At 44.8% G+C, this 17,941-nt stretch overlaps 1 protein-coding gene across 4 annotated transcripts in view; it reads right to left on the reverse strand.

Moving 5' to 3' along the window:
• Window positions 1-796: 796 nt before the first annotated feature.
• LOC147431710 (uncharacterized) overlaps window positions 797-17,941 on the reverse strand; it is a 32,641-nt gene continuing 15,496 nt past the window's right edge. For 2 of the 4 annotated variants that reach the window (XR_015185718.1, XM_086494218.1), the window contains exon 2: window positions 797-1,420. The gene's annotated coding sequence lies outside the window, so the exon portion shown is untranslated. Of the gene's footprint in view, window positions 1,421-1,445; window positions 1,857-17,941 lie in introns of those variants that run through there. The other 2 variants (XM_086494217.1, XR_015185717.1) reach the window with 2 other exon arrangements.

The raw sequence follows: 17,941 nt of genomic DNA on the forward strand, positions 1-17,941 counted from the left end.
ACATGGTAGCCATCATATCCTATACTCATGGTCGGCTTCAATGAAACAATAAACTTGACAATGGGTGAAACCACTACACATGATGAGCCTTCCAACCATTGTCCTAATAATCCTTAAAAAAATACTCATTCACATGTAAGTGAATGCTTGTAAGCCAATGTAAACCAATGAAACAAGGGCTTAGAACATATGCATCTTTCAAATGATCACAGTGACAAACGCGATCGATGTTTTTAGTCGAGTTACCTGTGTTCTTTTCCATGTCATGTTGATGATTCCTTGTAATCAAGGTATTGGCCATGCTACAAGACTTAGTATGCGATGTGTCAAAAGGCCTTTGAAAATCCTATTGACTTGTTTCAATAACGTAACGAAATATTGTTAATTGCTACGGCACTTTCTGCCTAGTGAAACATAATCCTCACTAGGTTTAGTGTTTTCTAGGATTCTTTAATTAATGTTAAGAGGGAACTTCAGAGGTCCAGATTTCTTTGAAACAATCTTTTTAGAGGAGCACATAGAGAAGCTATACAATCCTTTTTCAAATCCTCGCCTCAAAGAGAAAGGAGAACTGAAAGAAGCCCTACAATAGGATATTGCGTTATGTAACACACATTCTCGAGTGTGTAGTGTACCTGTTAATTCTCCAATATACTAGTTTCCAATCACCCATGCAACAAAACTGACAGCAAAGGTGCACAAAGACAACTATGATGCATTTGTGCACACTTGCTTAGACACACTAACATTTCTACACCCGACATTTTAGGAGCCTGTGGGAACAAGCAAGACCAGATTTTGGGAGTGCCAATATTTCAGTTACGTAAAAAATGTCTTCATGATCTCTTTTCCAATTTAGAAATAATCAGGGCATTCTTGCTTCATTCAGCTAAAGATGCACTGGATGAGTCGATGAAGGAAACACATTGATGGAGTAGTGAATGGTCACTTGAGGGACCATTCCTTGGAATGCAAGCAACCAAGTTGGTGACCTTCGGAGGCTGGAAGCCAACCTTGGGAGCCTGATTCCAGGCAATAGTCACCAAGGGACCATTGCCGTCCTGGGGGAGGAGGACCAAGTTACACACATAGATACAGGTGACAGACAGAGCAGGCAGGCTTTGCTTGCATGACAATTGCAGTAGAAATTCCGAGTGCTGAGGTGACATCTGCTGGTTGCAATTCCATGTGCTGAGGTGGCGTCTCCTGGCTGGCTGGCCATGTAAATTTTCCCGGCTGCAGGTGTGGATTCAATCCATCATCTGTCAGCTTGAATTCCGCTGCAGAAGGGCGACATGACGGACGGCTCAGAGCACCACCCTCCAACCCCTGACCTTGTAAGGAAAGGAAGACAGTCGTGTTGGTGACCACTGCAAACTTGCTGATGATTTAAGCTCTCCTTTTCTCTTACACCATGTCACTACAAAACATAGTGTATGGGATCTTTCTAATCACTTGTAAAATCCAGAAACTTGCTCTAAGTGAAAAGTGGCACAATAACAAGAAACCGGCAGCCGAAGGGTCATATACACCACTAAAGTTAAACCAAATACACAACGGCAAACACTCCACTCACTCCAAGCAAATGTTGCAGCTTGTCACTCCAAGAAATAGTTCACAAGTGGCGTGTGGTGGTACCTCTCTCAAAAGGCAAAGCAAAATCATTGCATCATAAAATACCCCTCCCTGCTGCCAGTTTTCACAACCCTGGCAAGCATTCATCTGTAAAATAATATTTATATGCTTGTCCATCGTCCTGTCTCACAAACTTCCTATCGATTCCCACAGCCATGCCCTGATGCAAACACACTACCTCAAAAAGCTCTCCCTTTTCATGCGTAAACATGCCATTAAATCTGGAAAAAAAAGAGCAAGCCGTCAACTAACCACAAAATCTGCAGAAAACGAGAGTGACCCATCTTCCTAATCTACCTTCCAAACAGTGATTACAATGTCTTCCCATGTGACATACTCGGTCTAATCCGAAATAATGATTACTATTAAACATTTCCAACTTGCCAAACGAGAGCAGAACTTGTCTTTTTAAACCCAAATGAAACTGGATCATGCACAAGTCTTCATGCTTCCAAGAATATTATATTTGTGTAATTTGCTTGATGCAGAAGTATGACTGGAAAACTCATATTTACACATCCTTTTCACATAAAAACCTTGGAACTTATAATAGCACAGAAACACCATCAACATATACTATGATATGGCTGGCGTTGGTTGAGTTGATGCATTATTAATGAATCAGGATCTCTCTTCACACCCGAGCACATTATGGCTAGCAAAAAATCGAACACATGACAATAAAGTATATTCAAAAACAACACCAAACATCAGCCAAAATCTGATGTAAGCACACTCAAAAACAACAAGGGATTGTGCACAGCTGCTCACAAAGACTCCGACTGAGGGATACTTTCATCTTTCATAGCATTCCATAAAGCAACCCAATAAGCTATACGAACACAAAGATATAAACAGTGATGCGTACGGCAGATGCTGACGTGGCAAATCAGCACACAGGTGCTTTTTCTAAACTGTTAAGGTTGTTAGCCGATAGGCAATCTACAAATGACAGATGATCGATGAATAAATTTTAAAACCCCCCCGACGTCCCACATGCTCTGCATATATAAGGCTCAGAGGTGAAGGTAGGGCCAAACAACCCAACACCCTACAATAAAATATTGGGGCGCCCTATAAATAAGAGGGCCAAACTGGGTGCCGGACATAAGACGGGCGGCCTGCCCAAAAGTGATCAGCCGGACAAAGAAGAGTATTGTTATGGGCTGTCCAATTAAGTTAAAGAGGTACTGTCTTAAGCAGAGGGCTTCCAGATATAGAGGATGATAGCACATGCTCAAGACGGGTATGTCCAAGGATCAGACTCAGGACATCAAGAAGAAGATCTTTCTCAAGAAGTGTAGGCAGCCAACAAAGTCTGTAGAGGAGAAGCTTGAGTGTTTCAGCAACAAAGTGTTTCTCTTATGGTGGGGTGGGCACAAATCTGCACAATTTCCAAACAAGGAGGAAGACAACTCAGAAACTTCTAAAGATGCTGAAGAGACCAAGGGAAAGAAACCAAAGACGAGTGTTGGGCTTGTTTCTGAAATTCTTAGGATTCAGCAAGAGAATGGGTCTTCAGAGCTTTGAAAAGGTCTGAGGCCAAGAGACTCTTACCTTATTTGAAAGTGGAGCCAAGGCTAATTTCCTTTCACTAGAGGTTGTTGCAACATGCCTTGGAGTGAATCCTAACGAGATGGGACCACATATATTTTGGCTTTGGCAATGCCTGGCATGAGGTGGCAATGACTGCTTTGATAGGGAAACTGCGTTTTCTTAACTAAGGGTATGTTGGACAGGAGAACTTTCACAACATGCCGCGGAGGGTCAGTTCCCATTGCATCTGCTTCTTAAGTTTCCAATTTGAGAGTAATACATCTTTCTGCTTAGATGCACTCTAACTTGTCTGAACTAGACGCAAAAAGGTTCAATTTTTTAAATTTCAGTTCTCCTTGTTTCTCCAAGAGTCTACCGGGACGACCCCTAAGGATCACATTGTGAAGGATTGAAGTAGAAAGAGACTGGAAGATAAGGTTGAAAGAGAGAGACTGGATCTGCCTAAAGTTCCAATGCATTAGACTTCACTCACTCACAAATGAGCTGCCTCCGCCTTTTCTTAAATGCTTGGAGGTTCAATCTAGTCCACTCTTTTCTAAGGGTGATGTGGATTTAATCTATCCACCCACTCACTAGGAGTGACTTCCCACAGTGCATGCACACATACTCTCGTACTTCTCAAAACCCCCCTCAATGCCTACATGGCACAAGGTGAAATGGGAGGCATTGCATTGTACAAGGGTTTCTAAGTGTGTGGATTAAGCTAAAATAGCTATTCATTAGCAGTTACAATGTTGGCTTCTTCCTTGTTATTATTGGTGCACTCACTGCTGAAGTGCCCAACATTTTCTAAACTGCTTTTTAGATGGATCTTTCTTGAAGCATGTGGCTTCTTTATGACCCTTCTTTAAAAAATTGAAATTTAACTTGGCAATTGAGACGAGAGCTTGATCCGTGGTTTGCTAGGTGATGGCGAGGCTATGGAGGGTGAAGGCGGAGGAGAGCCATGGGGGGAGAGAGGGTGTGAGAGGAGCAGGCAACGAGAGAGAGAGAGAGAGGTAGTCAACGAGCAACAAAACAACACGCTATTATTATTGAAAAAACCTTACATATATATAGAAAATGGAGTAACTAGGATATCCACCCCTTTACCATGCAAAAAATTCCAGACTAAAAGGGTGGTCCTCATCAGTCTGTGACAGGGCAACTTCCCACACAGGTTGGACATGATCTACCACCCTCAGATGCTTGTCGAGCAAAAGGGGGAGTATTACAAGCAAGGAGAAACAGGACATATCTTGCCCAATTGTGGAGACACAGGACATATCTTGCTCAAGTGTCCTATGAAAGAGGAGAGAATAAAGACAAAGCGGAAGGAAAAACCAAGGCAGAACTTGTTCTAGATTTCATGGGGATGCCTGAGAATCGCACTAATCCCAACACTTTGCTTTGCAAGACACTGGAGATTGCTTGTCCTAGGGTTAAGAAGGCTTTGGAGAAGGACAAAAACTTTCTTCAATAGACACTGACTCTATGTACCCATGCAAAAGCCTCCATAAATCCAGCACTTCTACAAAGACATCTGTATAACAAGCTTGGACATTCTAGGCGAGAAATCAATAGCAACACACAAACAGAAACTTCAAAATCACTGAACTTTAATATATATATATATATATATATATATATATAGAGAGAGAGAGAGAGAGAGAGAGCACGGCGGAGTTCCGTGCTCAGAAGCATTGGTCCGAAAGATTGGCGCCCCTTTTGGTATTTCTTTATTTATTGATCACAACAAGGTACAACTCCCGAGGGTCCTCTGCTCTCAGACTCTACGTCCAGATGCTCTACAGAGTGAGGCCCCAGGGGCTCTTTTATTCTTACAAGGGATGCCCCAAAAGCCACAAAAACGACGGTCACTGAACATTCAAATCAAATCACATAAAGTCCATCGAGATTCGGACCATGATCTATCGGCAACGTGTTTAGCAATCACATCTAGATCTATCCCAGATCTCATTGATGTTTGGATTGACTAATTCGTATTGCTATCATGTCCATCTCATCTGGAATCATAAGACCGAAATGCTGTAGTCATTTCGTCTAAATGCTGTAGTCATTTCGTCTTTCAAACATGCACTCAAACACTACTCACATGACAGAGCACACGTAAATCAGATTCATTTCAAGAATTCCCATGTCGAAATACTTCTTTCATAAAGTCATCCACCAAAATACTATTCATGTAAGGTGCAACGGAAGTGAATGTTGATATTGCTCAAGATGAGTGCTCTGAATTGTGCTCAAGGGTTCCTTTTACTTACAAAAGAGAGAGCCTTCCATCCTTAAGAGAGAGAAGAATACGACACCAGATGGTTCTCAAACCCTCCTCCAAGGGCCCTCCCTCTCTCTATGGCGAGAGAGGTCTATGCTATAGATAGCACAAATCTGGTACAATGGTCTAGATGCAATGGACTTGCCGACGATATCGACGACAATGATGACGACGACGAGGATGGGCTGGAGACTGAAAACGCTAGGGCTGAGATGCTGAATTCTGGATAATGCTGACTTTTTGCTAAATGCTGACATTGTGTAGGCGATGATGGAGATGACGACGACTCGACGACGATTCGCTGAAAACGCAGATGCTGAAATTTGAAAACAGCGGGCTGAAACTGCAAACGCTTGCTGACTCGACGGTATGGCAAGAATCTGCTACGGGTAAGTGAGATCTGCGAGGCTAGGGACTAGATCTGCAAGGCTAAGTGTTGGAATATGGAAACGCTAATGGTCTTGGCTGATCTAACGCCGGAAACTGCAAAACGCTAGGCTTGATCTGAAAACTAAAAACGCCAGGCTGATCTGCTGTTGAAAACGCTAGAGGAACTGTTCAGAAACACTGGAGGAACTGGGCTCCAAAACGCTAGTTGCTACTGTTGGCTGGAAACGCTAGGTTGTCTTCTGCCAGTCTTGCTGAGGAGAGAACGCTGCAAGTTGCTGGAACTTCTTATGTCTCTTCTGCTAAAAATGAGCGCCCCCTGTCTTCTTATATAGTTGTAGCAAGCTGGGTCCTGCGGTCTTCCCAACAGCCCACGACCCTGGAAATTATGCAATTTTAAATAAATAAAAATGTTGTACCATTTTTGGGTCAGAGCTGACTATGCTCTGTCCCAAAACTGGCCGGGATTTGGTCCTTTTGCTTGGATGAGGTTCTTAAGTTCTTGAGGTTCTTGAATTCTTTAGCTTGCAATCGGTGTTTGAGAAGGCTTTTCTCTTACCCGAGTTAGACTCTTCCCCTGCGGGCGCACCCCTTGGCAGCCTTGCGCTCACACCAAAGTTGCTTTTTCCCACCTCACGTCGAGTGGCCGGCCGCTAAGTGCACGGTCCGCTCTCTATGAGTGAAAAGAGGAACAAGGGGAGGCTGGACAAGCCCTTCTTTCTTGGGTTACCTGTCACTCTTCAAAAACATGATTAGGAATTGACACGCCCAAGTGGACTTGGGTTACGTGCAACCACAACAAGCAAAAAATTTCTTGTGGTTCTTTCCTTGAGTGATACAGAACACTGTCAAAGCTCTGAAAATGAAAGGTGCCCCCGGATACACACACACACAGCCCCTGCTGACTAGCAGCAGCAGCCAAAAAACGCACCGCAATTTCCGCCGAAAAACGTAATGACAGGATGATGTGGCAAGCAATACAGACCTCCGCAATTTGCGCTGGTTTGCTGACATGGCATTCCTTACAGATTTCCGAAAATTACGCTGGCTGATTTTAGTAGCTTTTGAACCACAATTGCTTTTGAGATTATAAAGCTTTTGAGTTGAGATTTTGAGGCTCTGCTTTTGGCATCCCTTGTAACCTTTATAAGTGGCCTTAGGGGCTCACTTTTCAGAGCATCTGAACACAGAGTCTGACCCGCGGGCTCATTGTACTTTGCTCAAAGATTAATATAAAAATAAATACTGAAAGGGGCGCCGGTCTTTGGGGCCAATACCTCTTGGCACAGAACTACGCCAGGCCGTGTCGAACTTATTGTGAATTGTGAATAAGTTTAGAGTGAGTCTCTGTTGTGTCGCCGTAGAATCTTTACTTAGGGTGTCGAAGTCTATTACATAAGGTGCAACGGAAGTGAATGTTGATATTGCTCAAGATGAGTGCTCCGAATTGTGCTCAAGGCTTCCTTTTTACTTACAGAAGGGAGAGCCTTCCGTCCTTGAGAGAGAGAAGAATACGACACCAGACGATTCTCAACCCCTTCTACAAGGGTCTCCCCTCTCTATGGCGAGAGAGGTCTATGCTATAGATTGCACAAATCTGGTACAATGGTCTAGATGCAATGGACTTGCCGACGATGTGGACAACAATGATGACAACGATGAGGATGGGCTGGAAACTGTAAACGCTAGGGCTGAAATGCTGAATTCTGGATAATGCTTACTTTCTACTAAATACTGACACTGTGTCAGCGAGGATGGCGATGAGAACGACTCGATGACGATGCGCTGAAAACGCAGATGCTGAAATCTGAAACAACAGGCTGAAACTGCAACGGTGGCTGACTTGACGGTACGACGAGGATCTGCTACGGTAAGTGAGATCTGCGAGGCTAGGGGCTAGATCTGCAAGGCTAAGTGCTGGAATCTAGAAACGCTAATAGTCTTGGCTGATCTAACGCTGGAAATTGCAAAACGCTAGGCTTGATCTGGAAACTGAAAACACCAGGCTGATCTGTTGTTGAAAATGCTTGAGGAATTGTTGCAAAAACGCTGGAGAAACTGGGCTCCAAGACGCTAGCTGTTGCTGTTGGCTTGAAACGCTAGGTTGTCTTTTGCCGATCTTGCTGAGGAGAGAACACTGCAAGTTGCTGGAACTTCTTCTGTCTTTGCTGCTAAAAATAGGCGCCTCCTGTCTGCTTATATAGCTGCAGCAAGCTGGGTCGAGCAGTCTTCCCAACAGCCTGCGACCCTAGAAATTATGCAATTTAAATAAATGAAAATGCCAAATTGCCTGTAAAATGCTCTGTCCCAAAACTGGCAAAGATTTGGTCCTTTTGCTTGGATGATGCATATGCTGGGTGGTATTGGGTGTGCAATCAAAGGATATGCAACTACTCTAGGTGCCTAGACATGCACGGTCTGCTCACAAACTCACAAAGGTGCCAGAACACTTCCTAGGCTGACCTGAACCCTAGACCTGAGATAGCTTGTCCAATGCACATAGGGTTAGATGTGCACGCACATATCAGCCCATCAGTATCCCTGAAATCCAAAGGAAAATCAATGACTTTATTCCATCTGGGTAACCTGTGACAAAGGAGCGGAGTGACTCCCCTCTTGTGCAGTCTTGTCTGCACCAGATTCAACCCTACTGATCTCCGTGATCTCTTGGAATAGTCAAAGCTACACCGAAAGCCTCAAGGTAAAGTTCCAATATCCGAGGAGTATCTGCTAGGTCCTCCTCCTCCATCCACTTCGCATCCAATGTCGGAGAGTTCTTGACTAAGTAAGAACTGCCATTCACTTTACCTTTCACTTTCCTTTCCTGTTGAGCCAGATCTGTTGCAGGACGAGAATCTCCTCGCTCTCTTCCACTTCAGGTTGCTCCTCAGGCTCCCTGTTGATTGGTACCTCACCCTTGAAAGGTTTTAATAGACTCACATGAAAAGCATTGTGAATCTTCCAAGTATCTCGCAACTTCAGTATGAAGGATACATCATTTACCTTCTCTTGAATCTGGAAAGGGCCATAGTACCGCATACTTAGCTTTAAAAAAAGCCGTTGCTTTCCTTTTCGTTTCCTTAGGCGTGCCTTCTCAAACCGTAAGAGCACCCAATCATCTTCCTTCAGCTACAAGTCGCGTCGAGGCTTGTCCGCTGCCTTCTTATACCTTGCTTGAGACTTCTCAAGAGCCTTGTGCACCTTGGCCAAAGCAGTATCCAGATCTAGATCATACTAATCTACTTCAAAAATCTTATCCTGAGTTTGGGGAATTCTCTGATCTACTAGCTGATTCCCTTTTCCTTTCTTTTCTTGTGCCCTTGGACTTGTGGGTAGCTAGGCTCCCCTATCCATCGACACGTCAATCTCAATCATCAGCACCCTAAGACGCACTATCATCTGATCCCTTTGCGTCTTCGGAATCCTCTGATGAACTTGCATCTGGTTCCCTTGGTTCGTCGGAACCCTCGGATGTGCTACCATCTGATTCTCCAGAATCCTGTGATGAGCTGTCATTCGGTTCCCTTGATTCATTCTCTTCACTAGCAGACTCTTGCCTTGTTGAGGTGGATAGTATCATGTCCGTAGGATAAGTCAATGAGCCGGTATGCATTCCAAATCGTTGCTTCATGTCCCATAAGTCTTTGAATAGAGTCAGACTTCTGGTTCAGAAAATAGTCGCGAATCTCTTTTGGTAATCCACAACAGAACCACTCAATCTGGTTTCTCAAAGTAATCTTCCAATGTATCTTTCTTACTCATTCTCAAGTGATGCCAAGACGTGATGACATCTCTTTCATATGCATCTGATATCCAAGTTGACTTGAAATTTTTCTTGAATTTTAACCACGTCGCAGGTGCTTCTTTGCGTAACAACAGAGTAGACCACCATGTCTATGCAGTTCCTTTCAAGTAAGATGCCGCCCTTCGCAGCTTGGAGTATTCTGTGAACCGTCCTCCAGAGAAGGCGACGTCAAATTGTTGTACAAACTCAAGGGCTCATTGGGTATCCTGGTAGCTTGAGAACGTCTCAAACTTGACGGCCTGACCCCCTTCCTTGAACTCCTTGGTCTTCTTGCTCATCTGGTCACTGTCACAAGAGGACGTGCTCTCCTCCTCTGAACTGCTAGATGGCCTTCCATGCCTTCTAGATTTTTTCTGCTTTTCTTGCTTTTTCTCCGCTTCTTCCGCTTTTTCTCATCCTCTCTGGAATTAGAGGACAACGAACTGTCGGAACTCTCTGAAGACAAAGAAAAATTCGAGTCATCCTCGAAACGAGCACGCTTCTTGGATATGCTTGCCACCCCGAAACTCGACTTCTGGCCCAAATAACCCGGGAAATCCACCGATTTCCTCCTCTCTCAAGATTGCTTCAATCCTTTCATTATCTGGTTATCACCTGGTCAAGAGTGCTTCAAGCCTTTCATTATCTGGTTATCACCTGGTCAACAGTTCTGTCCAGCTCATCCTACGAGTACAGCTTCCGCTTTTCTGCACTCGTCTGTCCTTTCAGCTTTCCTCCTGACCTGAGAGGAGAATTAATGGCTTCTCGCCATCTCGAGTAAATCTCATCAATCGGGTAATTCTTCAAGTGTTTCGCAAATCTCAGGTCTTTGGAGTACTTGATCAATCTTTTCACACATGTGTCAACCTTCACTTGACGCTTGTACGGAGGCTCTGCCAAACTTCTCCGTCAAATATTTGTCCAAATCTTCATTCTTTTCTTCAGTTTGCCAAATTTCAACTTTTCTTCACCCTTCCGCCTCTCCCCCCCGAGAGATGTTATCTTTGTCAACTTCTCCGCGAGAACCCATGTGTAATATGGGGTTCTTTATGGCTTACGCCCTGTAAGACAGAGCGATGAAGACAGGGAGCGCGCCTGATGCGCGATGGACAAAGAGTGCGAGTGGCTAGTAAGTCCGGGGTTAGGACACGAAGATTCTTTCACAAAAACCTGCGTGTGTTGCAAAAAGGATCAGATCCTTCGTAGAAGAAGAATCTTTTTGAGCTCTGATACCACTGTAACAGGCTTGGACACTCCAAGCAAGAAATCAATAGCAACACACGAACAGAAACTTCAAAATAGATGAACTTTAATAGAGAGAGAGAGTCGACATGGCACGGGGGAGTTCCGCGCCCAGAAGCATTGGCCCCAAAAGACTGGCGCCCCTTTTGGTATTTCATTATTTATTGATCACAACAAGGTACAACTCCCAAGGGTCTCTACTCTCAGACTCTGCGTCTAGATGCTATGTAGAGTGAGGCCCCAACGGCTCTTTTATTCTTACAAGGGATGCCCCAAAAGCAATCAGATCGAAAGCACTTTCCCCCAAACACATCTGCTCTCAAAGGCTAGCACTAGGGGCTCCCAAAAGCAGCCAACGTAATTTCCAGAAGTCTGTACAGCCTGCCATGTCAGCACAGCAGCGCAAAATTCAGAAAAACCGTACAATCTTGCCACATCACCATCCGTACGGACTGTAACATCAGCATGTCAACGCATTTTACGGAAATTTTCCTCAAATATCAGAAATTTTGCAGACATAGCATCGCCTCTTCACGCATTGCAAAAGAAAGAGGTCACTTTCAGATGGACCCAAAAAGAGATTTCAGCTTTTAGTCTCTTAAAGGAAAAGTTGACTTCAGATCCAGTTATTGTTTTGCCAGATCTTAGGAAGTCATTTGTGGTCGAGTGTGACGCGTGTGGCAGTAGCATCGGAACAGTGCTAATGCAAGACGGACGGGTAGTAGCTTATGAAAGCCGAATTTTGCAAGGGCCAGAGAGGACTATGCAAGTCTATGAGAAAGAGCTCTTGGCCGTGATTCATGCGCTTTCTAGCTGGAAGCACTACCTCTTAGGTGCTGATTTTGTTGTCCAAACAGATTATCAGACCTTGCGATACTTCTTGACACAGTCAAAGTTATCCAAAAAGCATATGCGATGGGCAAACATTCTTTCCATGTTCCACTTCCAGATTATGCACGTGGAAGGCAAGAAGAATGTTGTGGCTGATGCGTTATCAAGAAAGCCACAAATTTCAGCTGTGTCAATTCCTTATCATCATGAGTTAGATAACATAAAGGAACAGTATACTGCTGATGAAGATTTTGCAAGGATCTTTGAACAGTTACTAGAGGGGCAACATCACGAGCACTACCTCCTCAGAGATGGTTTTATGATGATGCATGGCAGACTTTGTGTCACTAGGCCATTGCGACATAAGGTCATGGAAGAGAGTCATGTCCCACCGTATGCAAGGCATCGTGGCATTGATGCAACAATTAAAGCGGTAGAGACGTTCTTCTATTGGCCTACCTTGAGGAGAGATGTGGATGCCTTTGTGCGAGCATGCATAGTTTGCCAAAAGGTCAAGTTTGACAGGCAAAAGGCACCAGGGTTGTTACAACCACTGCCAATTCCGGATAAGCCATGGGAAAGCATTGCTATGGACTTTATCTTTGATCTTCCAAGGACGCCAACAGGGAGTGATGGTATATGGACCATTATCTGCAGGTTCAGCAAGCAGGCCCATTTTATCCCTGTCAGGAAGAAGATAAAATCTGATCAGATGGCACGCTTGTTCATGTACAATGTGTTTAAGTACCATGGTATGCCACAATCAATTATCAGTGATCGTGATCCTCGCATGACCAGTTTGTTCTGGAGAGGATTGTTTGAGAACATGGGTACTACGCTCAAGTTCTCGTCTTCGTTTCATCCACAAACTGATGGACAGTCAGAAGAGGCTAATTCTATTGTCTTAGATCTGCTGAAATGCTATGTGTCAGATAATAAGGGCAAGTGGGAACAGTATTTGCTTTGCCTATGCTTGAGCATGCGTACAATAATACGGTGCATTCGTCTACTGGCAAAGCACCTTTTGAGATTGTTCAAGGCGGCAAAAAGGTTCCTCCCATTTTGCATACAAAGGACAAGATCTTTGAGGCAGATCGATATGTTGAGAACATGGATGAGATGTATAAGAAGATTAAAGTTGCCTTGGAGAAGACTCAGGCAAAACAGAAAAAGGCTGTTGATCGTCACCGTCGTGAACTGTTACTATCACCTGGTGATTGGGTTCTCTTAAGGTTCGAAAAGGCAAGGTTGAAGAAGATGAAGGGCAAGGAACGGCTGTTTCCTAAGCTCAGCATGCGTTACTATGGGCCTTTTCAAGTGCTTGACAAGATCAGCGATGTGGCTTACAGGCTGAAATTGCCTGATGCATGGAAGATTCATAATGCGTTTCACGTGAGTCTTCTAAGACGCTTCGTGGGTGATGTGCCAGAAGATATGCCAGTTGAGGATCAGCCAAAAGTTGAGGAACTTGATGAGATCCTGGTACCTGAGCAAGTTTTGGCACTTAAGGACAGAAAAGTTAAAGGACAAGTTGCAAGACGCTATTTGGTGAAGTTCAAGAACTATCCACCTATGGATGCAAAGTGGATGGAAGAGCATGAGCTGTCAAAGTCACCAAATGTATTGCAGCTTTACCTTGAAGCCTTTGGGTTACAGCCTACTTATGCCCCAACCCAACGTGTGCAAAGGAGGGGTAATGATAGAGCTAGTACATCAAATGTACATATGAATTCAGTGCCATAGATGGAAATGGCAAAAGTATGAAGGCCTCATTAAGTCATTTGTATCTATGTATGTTATGACCTTTCTTGCGGATACATGCGATGATAAAAGAGTGTTGATAGCACAAGATCATCAGTGGCGTGTATTTATGGTATGCAATCGAGGACGTTTGCGATTTCAAGAGCGGGGTATGTCACGAGGACGTGGCAGTTATTAACCATGTCACAGAGATGTGGCAACTGCTAACCTTGGTTGTTGGTTTCTTTCCAATGGGGTTTATTTTATTTGTTTTGAGACCCTCTTTTTGAAGTAGCAAACGGTCGGACATTGTATGGCCAATGTGAACGGTAGATTCACCCGCAGACGGGAAGTGGTCGGCACTGGAATTCGTATGGTAAGAGGATGTCTAGGCTCAGAGCAAGATCATATAGGTCCCCCTCGTCGCACTTAGCAAGTTGGTGGATACTAGGAAGTGAACTCAATTAAGGCGTAAAGTCAAGGTGGGACTACCAACAAAAAGTATCCGACAGTTGGGCCACATTGCACTTTTGGATGCGGTCCCAATGAGGATAGATGGTCAGAAGACCAGTGGGAGCCCAACGGAAGTATCTCCTAAAATTTAGGGAACTGCTATTTTGGGCCGTGAAATGTGTTCGCGTCATTACCTCCGGTATGACTAGGGGAACATTTTATAACTCTGCCGCGAAGTCAACTGACGCGTCGGTTGGGATATTTTTAAGCGGCGAACCCGAAACGGGAAAATGCTTGTAAATGCGCCAAGTGTCACATTTTCAGGGACTTACCTCTTCCAGAAAAATGGGCGCTGAATTTTTAAGTTGGGATGAGCCTCCTTTTGCATTTGTCACACGTTAAGAGCTATGGAGTGCTTCCTTTCCCTCTCATGTACAGTGTGGTGCTAGGAGTGATGCCCTGCACACTACACACTGCTCTCTCTCTCCCCTACGTGCAGTTATGTGATGCCCCACAAGAGGGCTACTCATTTGACTGATGTACAGTTGTGTGGGTTCATGCTTTTGTGCTGAGGCAAGAGCCTCCTTGAGCAGGAACAGGGGTAGCTAACTGCTGCTCCAAAGCAGGCACTGGTGAGGGTCATAACCTCACCGTACAGGTGCAAAATCAGCGCTATGTATGCGCTGTAATTTCACTGTTTTTCAGCCATATAGACGCCAGGACCATTGGGAATCGTGCCCCACTGGCAGAGGACAGTTAGGGGACTGTTTGGAGCTGAAAACAGGGCAAAAACCAGTAAATACAGCGTGATGAATTTACTGTTTTTGGACAGGAATCAGAGGGTATTGGACAGGAATCAGAGGGTATACGCTAGTGCAAGTGAGTTCTATCAGGGGAATTGGTTTCGCGCAAGTTTTGGGGTTGTTATGGTGCCGAAATTTGGCCAAAGCAAATGGTATCTAGGTGGATACACGTGAAGGATTCCCAGGACCTTACCTTGTAATTTACCCTCCTAAAGAATAAAGAAATACCGAAAGGGGCGCCAATTTTGGGGCCTACAGGTTGTCGGTGTCTGCTCGGGGCATTCGAGCTCCGAGCCGTGTGTGTATTCAAGTGTTAATTCCTGTCGCACGTTCTCTTTGCAAAGTGCTCTGTGTGTGTGTCTAAAGTAAAGAATTTCGGGTGAAAGCCAACGCCTACCGCCCTACGGGCCGGTTTCAGTTTTTTCAGTATTCCTCTCACCGAGACGGTGAGCGGTTTTGTGGCCGGCAACCTGTAGCAAGCTACAGTGTCACTGTCACAGGACACAGTCAGTACAGTTGGTCTAGGTTGGTTCACACTGGACGGACCCTCTGGACCCTCTGGCCTAGGAGTGACACGTGGCAGGGCAGTTACCGACGATGGTCTAGTGGACCTCGTGGCCAGGTCACCACATGGCTGACATTTATGAGCCGTTGGTGGCTCTTTATGGTGGTACATATGAGTAGTAAGGGTTGGTCATCGGGATCATCATCTTCACCTCTGGTCCAGCGACGCAGTTGTCTAGAGTGAGTCTTTACACAGAGCACGTCTGCACCATCCCGGCACATCTGAGCCTCGACACCCCCAATGTACCTAAGAGTCCTGGGCTGGAGCTGAGTGTGCTGCCACACCCGAGTCTGTATCAGTCTTTGAGATAGTCGTCATATGTTCTCGTTTGTTGTTGTGTCTTTGCGAGCTCTGTTGACGTCTACTGTTTCCTTTTTGTTCAGTCTGTTTGAGGGAGATTCAATCTGTTTGAGTGAAATTGTCACGCACATTGCACTGAGGACCACCCACTGTAGAGAGCACGACACGTTATCCGCGCTACATGCCCATGACCAAATTATCTGATGGACCTAGTTGACCTTTCTCTTCTTTTCTTGTGCTTTTGTGACCTGTTGGTAGCCCTGCTGGCCTCCGTGTCCACTAGCACCTCAATCTGAATCGTCGTAATACTTTGATGAACCATCAACTGATTCCCTTGCTTCGTTGGAACCCTCGGATGCACCATCAGCTGATTCCCTTACTTCTTCGGAATTCTCTGATGAACTTTCATCCACTTCCCTTGGTTCTTTCTTTTCCTTGAAAGACTCTTGCCTTGTTGAGGTGGACACTGGCTTGTCCATAGGATACGTCAATAAGCCGGCATGCATACCAAAGCCTTGGCATGTCCCATAAGTCTCTAAATGGAATCAAACTTCTCTTGCATACAATACCGTCGAATCTCTTTTGGTAAACCATAGCAGAACCACTCAATATGGTCCTTCAAAGTGATCATCCAAAACAAGGACACTAGCAAATAGGTATCCCAAAACCTCTGGCAATAGTCATCCAAAATCTCTTCCTTATTCATTCTCAGATGATGCCAAGCCGTGATGACATCTTCTTCATATCCTTCTATTAACCGGGCAGAAGTGAAAACTCTCCAATTTTATCCACTTCTTAGGTGCTTCTCTGCGCAACAACAGAGTAGACCACCATGTCTGTGCATTTCCTTTCAAGTAAGATGGGCGCTCGGTCCCGTCCATGAGCTGTTCAGCGACTCCCTCATCACTCCTCCTACAAATAACCTAAAAAGGTCTGGGCCATGAGTTGTTCAACGACGCCCTTATCACTCCTCCCGCAAGTAACCTAAAAAGGGCCAGGCCATGAGATATAGAGGTCTTTTACAACCAAACGCTCCAAACAATTCAAATCGACACCAAGAGAAGTTTAAAACAGATACCATCCATTTCAAACAAATTCCAAATAGGATCACTAAACAAGTTCTCCAACAACATTTAGAAAACTGGCAAATCAAACTGAAAAAGCATTCTCGACATTAGTCGAGCTCGAAAAGACGACTGGCTTTCCATTCTGAGACTTGCACCAAAAATTAGGGTTAGGTTTCTTCTAGAAATTTGTAGCCAACCGCAGCATGGTCCATAAGCTCTTCTCGGTTCGAGAAGACACACTTGCTGAGAGATGTCCAAAAATTTCAAGTCATAATCTGCCAGGGTTTCCGTGGCAAGCATTCCAAGATACCCCACTCTGCTAGAAGCTGCACTCGGAAGAAAGATGTCAAAAGGCATGTAACTTCGGGTAAAAAAATTCTTGAAAGCTTGCCAAGTCCTTGGAGTGTGCGGCCTGGTAGCTATAGACTTTCACCACTGCATGGCACTGCTTCTGAGAAAAACAATGGCTTATGCCCCGTAAGACAGAGCGATGAAGACGGGAGCATGTCCGATGCGCGATAAAGTAAGGGCGGGAGTGTCTAGTAAGTCCGGGCAGGGACGCGAAGATTCTTTGATAAAAACTTTTGTAGACTTTGAAAGCACCATCTTGCTATGTCTGCTCTTTGATAGGACCAGTATGCTTTCAGAAAAGCACACGCTTGAAGCTCTGATAACACTGTAACGAGACGCGCACCACATGCCAACGGAAAAGAACAGAGTGAACAACTTTAAGCACTTCAAATAACAACTAAACTGAAAGAGATACGCGACACACGAGACGGGGAGTGGCGGAGTTCCAACCCAAGAGAGCACTTGCCCCAAACCCCGGCGCCCCTTTCGATATTTCTTTATATTGCTTTAACATGGTACAACTCCATGCCTCTGATCTACATCTCCCGCCGGTAGACTTCCAGAGTGAGAGCCCATGGGTCATACTTAAAGGCCCTTGGCCTTTACAAGCGGTTACATGAAAAGCTTCAAGTTCTAAAAGCATATGGCCTTCCAAACACAACTAGCACAAAATTCGAAAATCTGCACAACTCCCGCGTTAACATACACAATTCGGGAAAGTCCATACAGGCTGCCACGTCATCAAGTTTTCACACGACTTTTGTGTGTGTGTGTGTGTGTGTGTGTGTTGGCTTGATTTTTTATGTCTTTAGGTCACTTGGGCCCCATCCGACCTGTAACGGACTTGGACACTCCAAGTCTAAGAATCTACCGCGACAGCACCAAATAACCACTTCAAAACAGTTCACAGTTCACAATTTATTTGACACTCGCCCGGCGGAGTTTCGTGCC

The sequence above is a fragment of the Adiantum capillus-veneris genome, chromosome 21 (genome assembly GCF_014529385.1).
Source record: "Adiantum capillus-veneris isolate H3 chromosome 21, ASM1452938v2, whole genome shotgun sequence".
NCBI lineage: Eukaryota > Viridiplantae > Streptophyta > Polypodiopsida > Polypodiales > Pteridaceae > Adiantum > Adiantum capillus-veneris.